Below are 10,644 nucleotides of genomic sequence, written 5' to 3' on the forward strand. Positions count from 1 at the left end.
GTCTCAACGTGATGCCATGCTCCACTGTAGAATGTTTTGGCCTAAAACCCGCTTGTCCTCTTGCCCTCTTTTCTTTTACCTCTGGCCACTTGCTAATTTTGTCTTCTACCATGCTGCCGAAAAGCTTTGCAAACAAAGGATTGATCATAATTGTTCTATAGTTGGATGGATTATTAATGTCTCCACTTTTAAAAAGGGGTATTGCTAGGCTTGATATGAAAATGTGATCTTAGACTAATATTAAGGTATTACAGACTCATGTGTAGGATTTGCCTATATTACTTAGCGAAATAGATCGAAAAGATTGCGAATAATATAGACAATGAAGCAGTTAGAAAAACCTAACAAATACACGCATAACACAACAAATAATCAAGGAGTTCACCCAAAACTCTTGGGCTACGTCTCCTGGTCCAGCTTTCAGTGGTGACCTCTCTATTATGTCTTCAAGAGCAGAGTTTTTACAAATGTGAGCTCAAATTGAGTCTCAACACAACAGGAATAAAACAATAGGGCTTTACTTGGATCCCCCAAGTCTTTTTGAGTACACAAACTCTCCCTCTCGCTCTCTGTCTCTGTTTTCTCTCTGTCTCAGCACTGCCTGCCTCTGTCTCTGTCATTCAGTGGCTTTTAAGCCAATCGACGCTTGTCTATTCGTTTTCCCTTTCGGGCTTTCTGGCTTCCGGTCTCTATCCGTTCAAATCCCCTCTGAGCGTTAACCAATCATGGTGTAACGTCTTCAGGTATGGTGGCCACCTGTTTTGTAACGGAAGGGACTATCGGCGCGTTGAAATCCCAAAAATGTCGTTTCTCTGTTTACACAGAGAAATACACAAAAATGTTGTAAAATCCGCCAAAATGTTGTTTATCGGACTTCAAATATTATCAATTCTGCCCTATAATCCTTTCGGATCCGCCTTTGGTCGCTATCGCAAGTCCACCGTTGATCTATATGATCATTGATCCAACGGTTGCTATTCATTTCGGGTGGCTTATGCATATGGAGATTACCCGCCCGAAAAGGCGGTTTTCTCTCTCCGGCACCAAGCCATGTGTCGGCCAGTGTATGGGATCGGGCAGAGCCCATCCAATACCACTTACCACCTAAGGCCCACCCGAAATCCCGCTCATTACGGAACTCAAAATATATATCGCTGCATGTATAAACCCTTTCGGGTCCGTTTTATCGCTCCATTTGCATTTCCTTTGTTTTTTGTTTATTTAACGAAAATGCGAATTTACATAGAAAAACCCTTTTCTTCCGGAACTCAAAATATATATATTTGCACCCATAAAACCCATCGGGTCTGGCTTTATCGCAAGTCACATATGTATTGGCCCCACTCCTCTGTATTGTCGCGATGCGATATATCGCAATCGCATATCGCATAGTCCTCGGGCCCCGGTAAGTCCTTCTGTGTGTGTATTGGCGATGCAATAGCGCGAGTAGATCTGGACCGTTGATCTGCGTGCTTGATCAACGACCCTCATTTAATTGCGTTGATCGCTATCGCAATTTCCCATAAGGCTGCGCCCGATTAACTCCGCCTGCTACCGCCGATTGCGATATGCCGATCAGATCTGGACCGTTGATCGGCCAGATCCGATGGCTCCTGTGCGATGTTGCTTAAGCCTCTGTTTAACTCTGTTTTCGCCATTTCTTCTTGTTTTTCCTTTGCGATAGTGTTTTCCACCATTTGCTAATGTTTTCCCCTTGCGATAGTTTTTAAGTATATGAAGACTTAGAGGGTTTTAGGATCCATTTTGGATCAAGGCTAGTTGTCCAGTCTCTTGGGAATCCTTGCTAAATGATGTTGTTGAATATTTTCATGATGTGCGGTGCAAGAGCGTTCATTCCCCATTTTAGATACTCTACTTGAAGTTCAACCAAGTCCTTTGCCTTTCCTGTTTTCAGCTTCTTAATTCCATTCTCCACCTCCTGTAATGTGAAGAGCTTTGAATTTGTGTTGATCCTAGGGGGGGACTCCGCCTCAGATTCTTTCTCATAGAGTTTCCTTGCATATTCAAACCATTGATTGGCTGTAATATTATTTTCAATTTGCTTCTTCCTTGGTTGCAGTTCCTGCCAGAAAAGCTTTGGATTATTCTTGCTTAAATATATTAACTCTTCTCTCCTTGTTTGCATGAACTCATCTTTTTTCCTTTTTAGTATTTGCTTATATAACTTTACATTCATCTTCTCTTTTCCTACCTTTTTCAAGGTTATCCTTGCCATTTTGCATTCCTCATCAAACCAAGCATTTATAGGAAAGCAATTTGATTTTGATTTCCTATTTTTTTCTCTTTTGCACCTCTCAAGTGCACTTTGGATTATATTTGTTAAATCATGGCTGCTGAAGCATTTGAAACCAGTTTTCTCCTTCTGAATTAATCTCTCTAACATTGTCTTGAAGATAGTACCATTTTCTTGTGTTATAAGAATTTTACCCCTTGATAGTGATTATTGAGAGCATTGGGTTTTCCTCCTATGCTGCCTTTCTTCTAACCATGATAACCTTATAAAAATTGGGTTATGGTCTGATTTTAAGTCCCAAATATGCTCTTCAATACTAACTTGATCTATCTTTTCTATTAAGCTTTGTGAACACATCACATAGTCAACGACACTTGCCCCATTGTATGTGTTGCAAGTGAAGTTCCCAGACATTTTCCATCTATCTAGACCATTGCAAATAATTAAGTTGAAAGCCCCACACAATGTAAGCAACTCATCTCCAAAATGATTGCTAACTTTTTCATCTTCTGAACACCTCATCCATTGGGGATTCTCCTCTTCAGTGAGCCAAATAGGATTGTTATCCTCTTTGCAACAAAGGATGCTAGCTTGATTATTTGTTGTTCTAGCATTTAAATATCCCACTAAAATAACTTCTCCCTACTGAGAGTACACGACAATATCTTGTTTTAAAGCTCCATATGGATCCTTGCTGTCAAGCCCCTTATTTTGGTAAGTTTTTGAGACGTGAGGGGCAAAATAGCATGCCGCAATTCTTATGTGATTCTCATTCTATGATATTTTCAACCATAAATATTGTTTATTTGCATCTTCTTTAATTAACTGAATGTGATGGCCTTCTTTTTATTTCACTAAAACTAGTATTCCCCCATACCATTTGCCATTTCCTGCTACCTTGTTCCAAATTGCCAACTTCAAATAACCGTCAAACATAGGAATTTTGCAACCATCATGCTCATGAGTTTCCATGAGACAAATTATGTCTCTACCTTCCAGAATAGGCCCTAACCCAGGTCCCCTCCTCCAAGGGCAACCTCTACAATTCCAACAAACTAAACTTATGTAGACCTGGGTAGGATTTGACTGCTACACAGTTTGGCACATAAAACTCAAATTTGAGTCTTCACCCCTTTTTGTCCATGCTGCTCTTGTTGCTTTCATCTCTATTATTGAATTCTTTGTTTTTTCTTTACTGTCAGCTTGTTGCCTTGATTTGCCTGGAGGTCCAAACACTGCAATAACGACTTTCCCATTGTACAACCATGCCCTTTTCCCTTCATTTCTTGCTGTTCTAATTTTCTCCACTTCATCCTGTTTGGTCAATTTAGAGTGTCCTAAATTGCTATATTAATTGTCAATCCGGGAGTCGTAAACTGTTGAAGTGTGGCGCACTATATGTGCAAGATAACCTATTTCTTACTTTTTGTCATTTTTGGTTTTTATTTTGTTTTTGGGTTTATCTTCATTGATTTCCTAATGTGAGATGGAAATTCTAAAAAACAAGTATGGATATAAATGTTCAAGGCAATGATGTCCTTTACAATGATTTCCAAAACTTCAAACTTCAAAAGATCTTAGAACATGCAATGATGAAATTAATTCCTAAAAGAAAATGAAAATGTGCCACTATTCTAATCAATCAAACAGTGAACTATTGATCATGAAACCATTATTCCTGCTTCTGTCTAAATACAAGAAAAATGAATTAAGCTACTGTACTCAAAGTAATCCAAAAATTGCAAGTAAAGTAAAGCTAAAATCAAATTACATCAATTCATATTCTGACCCCTCGCCAGTTAGTCTCGCTATGGCTTTAGGAGGTAATCATAAACAACTTGAGCAATCTGATATCTAATTCGCAGTAAAATAAACTAATATCAAATTACACACTCATACTTCAATCCCTCACCATTAGTCTCGCTATGGCTTTTAGAGGTAACTGATAATGACATGAGCAATTTATTATCTAATTTGCAGAAAAATAAACTAATATCAAATTACACACTCATACTTCAATCCATCACCATCAGTCTCGCTATGGCTTTCGGAGATAACTGATAATGACATGAGCAATTTAATATCTAATTTGCAGAAAAATAAAATAATATCAAATTACACACTCATACTTCAATGCCTCACCATTAGTCTCGCTATGGCTTTCAGAAGTAACTGATAATGACATGAGCAATTTAATGTCTAATTTGCAGAAAAATAAACTAATATCAAATTACAAACTCATACTTCAATCCCTCACCATTAGTCTCGCTATGGCTTTCGGAGGTAACTGATAATGACATGAACAATTTAATATCTAATCTAACTAATAAAGCCAATGAAAAATCTTGAAATAAACAAAACAGTGCTGGAATTAAAAGCTAATAAAAATAAATCAGCAGAAAGACAAGACTGATTCCATGTCATTAGTCATTGTGGAAACTATATGCAAATGCCCGGGCTACCTACTGTAATTTGGAACAAATACATTGATCAACGTTAACAACAGTATAAAGCATGTAAAATTATGGACAAAAATAAAACGTTAGCACCATAAGAAGTGCAATATATACAAGTGAATAATTATGGCACAATGAACGTAAAGAAACACAACGTGAAACTATACAACAATAAACAAAACCTCGGCTTGTGCAGGGGCCCTCTGCACAACCTCGGGCAATAGCTATCAACCACGAATTGTGCTTATAAACAGAGTCTTCTCATATATTCAAAACGCAGTCATAACAACGAAACAATGTCACGGCACAATGGGCTTTCTTAACAGCGAAATTACATTACAAAAGACTAACTATTATGCGTATGGAAACACATTATTTATAACAGAAGGCTACATAACTGATTTCCTAAAAACTGCACTGACAAAGGACACGTGAACGACAATGTCCATGGATCTAGCATCATGGCTGCCGTGATGATTAAATCTATTGAGGGTGGTTGTTGGATTCGCCTTATGGAGCAGTCCACAGGTGTTGATATGTCCCCAGAGATCTAGGAACGGCCACGCAAGTCTTCACGTGCTTAGAAACAGAGTTCTGTTACCGTAGGACTCTTCTGTTGACCACCGCTTGACCACGTTGACTATGGCCTCCTCTGATGAATTCGACTGAGCCAATAGGACTCGGTCCATGTCCACGTCATTTCCAACTTGCCCATGTGGCTCGATTTGCCTGAAGACACCTGCAATATAGACTTTAACAAAAAGGCTGCGGAAAGTTGAACTGGCTGCAGAAAGTGACAAGATTTCGCAGCTTATAAGCAAAAATCAAGTTCAAACAGCAAACACAGAACATAGTTAGAAAACCACTTTATGTGCTCTTTTAAACTCAATATGCAATGATGTTGATAGCTTAGGAGGTCCAGGTAAATGGAAAGAGTCTAGGAAAGTGTATAGGAAAGATGCAAGTTTGGGGCTCAACATACCCCCACTGTGAAGGTGTTGCATGTCCCCATGCAACCAAAATTTTGACCATCCTTTCTTCAATCCATATGCTCTGACACCTCTGCCAGCACATCCAGCCCTCTTCTCCTCTTCCTTGGTACTACTACCATCCTGGGCTTCCTCATCAAGCATCTGAATTTGAGGTTGAAAAGTGCTGTACTCAACCTCTTGCATTTCTTCTTCAATTTCCTGTTCTTTTTCTGCCACAGTCCCAGATGTAACATAGTGTTGTCATGAATGATCTTGTCCAATCTGCTTTGTTCCTTTAGTGCTTCATTTTCTTGTTTAATGTGTCTGTTTAAAACCTCCAATTCAAAGACTTCTTGTTTCAACGATTGGACTAGAGCTTCTTGTGTTGTGTGAGGCTGCGTGGATGACGTGCTTGGACCTGCAGCTATCTTCTCTAAGGATTCTATATAATCATATATATCTTGCTGATTTGGGTCTACCTCGGGTGTAGTCTTCCTTGGGCTGACCCCAAAATCTTGTTGAGAGGGACTGATTTAAAAATTTTGCCGAGAGGAACTCATGTCAACATCTGGTTGTAAAATGGAAGTATGGTGTGGGCTATGGTCAGGAGAGGTTGCTGGAGGCCTTTCTGGAGTTCCCCCCCCCCAAATCAACAAAGTGGGGCCCTTTTGTTTTTACTATCTTTATTTTCCCTTTAAGCCTAGAGATTCTTCTTACATGCTGTGGACTAGTATCTTCCTCCATACTCTGCTTTCCTTTTCATTTCTTCTTGACTGCAGCACTTGTTCTCAAAGATAAGCTAATATTTCGGACAGTGTTTGGTGGTATTCTTTTTGAGAAGGCTCTGAAGTTTGATATACAACTTCTATGTTTCGTTTCCCTTTTGATTTTCCTTGGTTTCTATCCTTGGTTCTTTCCAGCCTCTCTTCTTGATTAACTTCTTTGGTTTTGCTAATAGGAGGGTCTTGAATTCTTACACTTGTCTCCTTCCTCCTACTCCTTCTTGCTGTACTGCTCTCAGGTACCTCGGGTGGCTCTTGAAAGTAGTTTCTCACCAAAAACCGTTCCCAGGTGTCCCTATTTTTCTTCAATTGGTCTTCAATTAGAATTTTCACAAGCCCATGATGATACAAATGGGGTTCTATGTCTTCTATATTCTTTTGGACTGTTGTGCACATCTTTTTCAAGCTCAGCAATAAAAAGTAGGGCAGATTGAGGGTTTGGTTTTCTAAAAAGTTCATCAACAACCGGGTATGATACATATACATTGACCCGAAACGGCCTTCACAAGTAATGAACTTTTGAATAATTAACAATAAACTGGCCCACTCCTCTTTTAAAGCATGGACAGGAATTCCTCGTTTGAATATAGTTACATCCATACCTGGATTGCGTAGTATGACTCTCCAAGCCTTCTCGTCAAAGCTCTTGTTCTTGAACCAGCGTTCACCTTCCTGGGGAAGTTCTGTAGTAGCTGCTATGGATGCCTCGGTGATTGTAAACTTGAGGTCCCCAATTTCCACCTCTAGTCCGTCAAAAGACCTCGCAAAAGCCTTTGTAATCTCCTTATTGTAGCCCTTAAATTTTTGAATGAAACGTAGCCACCGGGCCTTCTTCAGTAGGTTTTTCAATTGCGGGTATCCTTCCATAAACTTGGGCCCTTCCGGTTCTGCCCTCAACAACAGACCCATCCTTCCTTCTGTTCTTTAAAACTCATCTACTTGAGGAGGGTTTAGCGGAAGTGAGACGGCTGGTTATGGGAGTGACAGAGTTTATGGAGAAAACCAGTGACTGTGAGCGGAAAACAGAGGACAGGCAACGGAAGTGAATTCGTGAAATGGGGTGAAGGCTTATGTGAGCAAGGTGGAAATGCAGCCGTGATGTCAATAGAATAGTAGGGAGAGTAAAGTACATCCGACAGAATTTTAAATTGGGTGGCTGCAGAGTAGACGCGAACATGTTTATGAAACGGTTGCAGATTTTGTGCGACTGAGAAGAGCCGTAGTCAAATCGACCACGTCCTCATGATTACAGGTGGAGTGTTAAAATGCAGCCAACACAAATTAAATCCGAAGGCTAATCATAAGACCGTTTGGAAAATAAATGCATGGTTCGTGGAGGAATGTCGTGGAATGGTTATGGAGGCTATCATGCCAATCATTGCATATAGTGGAGCTTATGGTTTAATAACTATGCAAAAATGTGCTTTGATTGCTATTTGAAATAAATTTCTACTCATACCTTGGAATTTTTGCCATTTGTTGTCCATTAACCCTTGATCAGCTGCTCCTTATTGATGCCTTTAGGTGCCCCATGTCTTCATAATATGTCCTCGGTCATACCTGCATTTTATTTCATGATTATGTAACTAACATCTTGATTGTCAATTTTTGAAAAACAGAGTGGTAGCTACGGAAACTACTTCTGGCTGCGGAAACTGACAAGGCAATCATTTGACTGAATGAAGATGGATAAATGATAATTGACTGAATGAAAATGGTCATGAAAGAAACTTTTATTGGTGAAATGAAATGAAATGGATGAAATGGAGTGGAATGAAATGAAGTGGAGTGAAATGGAGTGGAGTGTCACAAAACTTGTGAAATGAAAGAGAGAATTTTTTTTTTTTTGGAAAATATAGGGTGTCAGGTGTTCCTAATTTTCGCTCTATATTTTCTGTATAAGACTGCCAATCAGTGATTGGTTTTCAGGCTTATACAATTTTTTTTTTTTTTTTTAGAACAGAAAGGAACAAAGGCTAGGCTGGTGGAGAAGAAGGATTCTTCTTCACCAGCCTTATTGCAGAATTATCTTGAAACATTTTGACAAATTCCTCTTTTGAGAGTGGCTTATGATAGATCTTTAATCTGTGGCCATTCACAATAAGAGGAGTTTGATATTCATCAATGGTCTTGATTCTTACCGCACCATTGCTAAAGATTTTGTCAATCTCATATGGCCCAAGCCAATGAGTATGAAATTTACCTTTGAAGTCTTTAAACTTGGAATCAAATAGCAATGCCCAGTCTCCTTCTTGAAACTTTTTCTCTTTGATATATTTATCATGCCACTTAGCTCTTTGATACTAAACTAGATCAGTTCTTAGGATTGCTTTTTGTCTGATCTCATCTAGCTCATTCAACTGCTCCATTCTATGCTTTTGGGCTTTTGATAGATCCATTCCCAATTGAACTGCCATCTTGAAATTTTTGACTTGGAACTCAATGGGGAGCAAGACTTCTTTCCCATAAACAAGTTTGTAGGGAGAATGTCCTGTTGTATTTCTCCATGTGGTTCTGTAGGCCCATAAGGTTTCAGGAAGCCTTTCTACCCAATCTCTTCTGTGTAGATGAACAGTCTTGGTAATGATGCCTTCAAGAACTTTGTTTGTAGACTCCACTTGACCATTTGCTTGCGGATGGTAAGGAGTAGATTTTCTATGCTTGATTTTGTATTCTTCCATCAGCTTCTCCACCAGGTTGGATGTGAATTGAATTCCCTGATCTGTCACAATTTCTCTTGGAACACCAAAGCGGGTAAAAATATCCTCATAAAGAAAATTAACAACTGAATTTTCAGTAGTAGAAAAGAATGCTTTGGCTTCTACCCATTTAGTGACATAATCAGTGCATACCAATATATACTTCTTTTGTTTAGATGGTGGATTAATAGGTCCAATGAAATCTAAAGCCCATTTTTCAAAGGGTTCGATGAGTACCTGTGGTTGCAATGTCATTTCATTTGAAAGGGTCGGTTTCCCTACTCTTTGGCAGCTGTCACACCTTTTGACATATTCTTTTGCATCTTTGAAGAGGGAAGGCCAATGATATCCTAAAGAGACGATTTTATAGGCTGTTCTTTTGTCAGCAAAGTGTCTGCCGCATGGTTCATCATGACATGCCTTGAGGATGTCAGGCATTTCATCTTCCCTAACACATCTTCTGATCACAAGATATGGCCCTGTTTTAAACAATTCGTTAGAAATCCATGAATATTTTGAAATCTCCTAAATAATCTTTCTTCTTTCACTAGGAAATAGATGTGGAGGTAGTTTCCCTGTAACCAAATAGTTAGCAATATCTGCATACCAAGGGGTCTTAGTAGTTACTGCAAATAAATATTCATCCGGAAACTTATCCTCTACAGGAGAATCTTCTTTAGTATTCTGGATCCTAGACAAGAAATCAACTACTGTATTTTGTTTCCCTGGTCTATCTAACACAGTAATATTGAATTCTTATAAAAGTAAGAGCCACCTTGTAACTCTGCCATTAGTAACAGGTTTGTTCATTAAATATCTAATTGCAGAATGATCAGTATGAATAAAAGTTTCATAGCCTGTTATATAATGTCTGAACTTATTGATTGCATGAACAACAGCTAAGAACTCTTTTTTAGTCACAGTATAGTTCAACTCAGTGGGAGTCAAATTTTTACTGGTATAGTAAATGGCATAAGGAACTAGATCTTTTTGTCCCAACACATCCCCTAGAGCTGTATCTGAAGCATCTATAGAAATATGGAAAGAAAGTTTCCAATTTGGTGCTCTCAAGATAGGTGCTTCAGATATTCTTGTCTTCAAAGTTTCAAATGCTGATTGGCAATCAGGATCCCATTTGAATTCACAGTACTTTGTAAGCAATTTGAAGAGTAGAGATGCTATTTTAGTGAAGTTCTCTACAAATCTTCTATAGTACCCAGTAAATCCCAGAAAACTTCTAACATCTTTTTGACAATTTGGAATAGGCAACTTGGAGATGACTTCAACTTTTGATCTATCGACTTTAATCCCATCCCCTGAAATGTGATTTTCCAAAACAATACCTTCAGTAAACATCATAAAGAATTTTTCATGACTTAATGAAAGGTCTGTTTCTTTACATCTTATAAGGACTTTTTCCAAATTCTCTAATGCCTCTTCAAATGAATTACCAGAAACTGTAAAATCATCCATATAAACCTC

Source organism: Pinus tabuliformis, chromosome 7 (assembly GCF_031772625.1).
Source record: "Pinus tabuliformis cultivar Carrire ecotype Pingquan chromosome 7, CPIR1, whole genome shotgun sequence".
Taxonomy (NCBI): Eukaryota; Viridiplantae; Streptophyta; class Pinopsida; order Pinales; family Pinaceae; genus Pinus; species Pinus tabuliformis.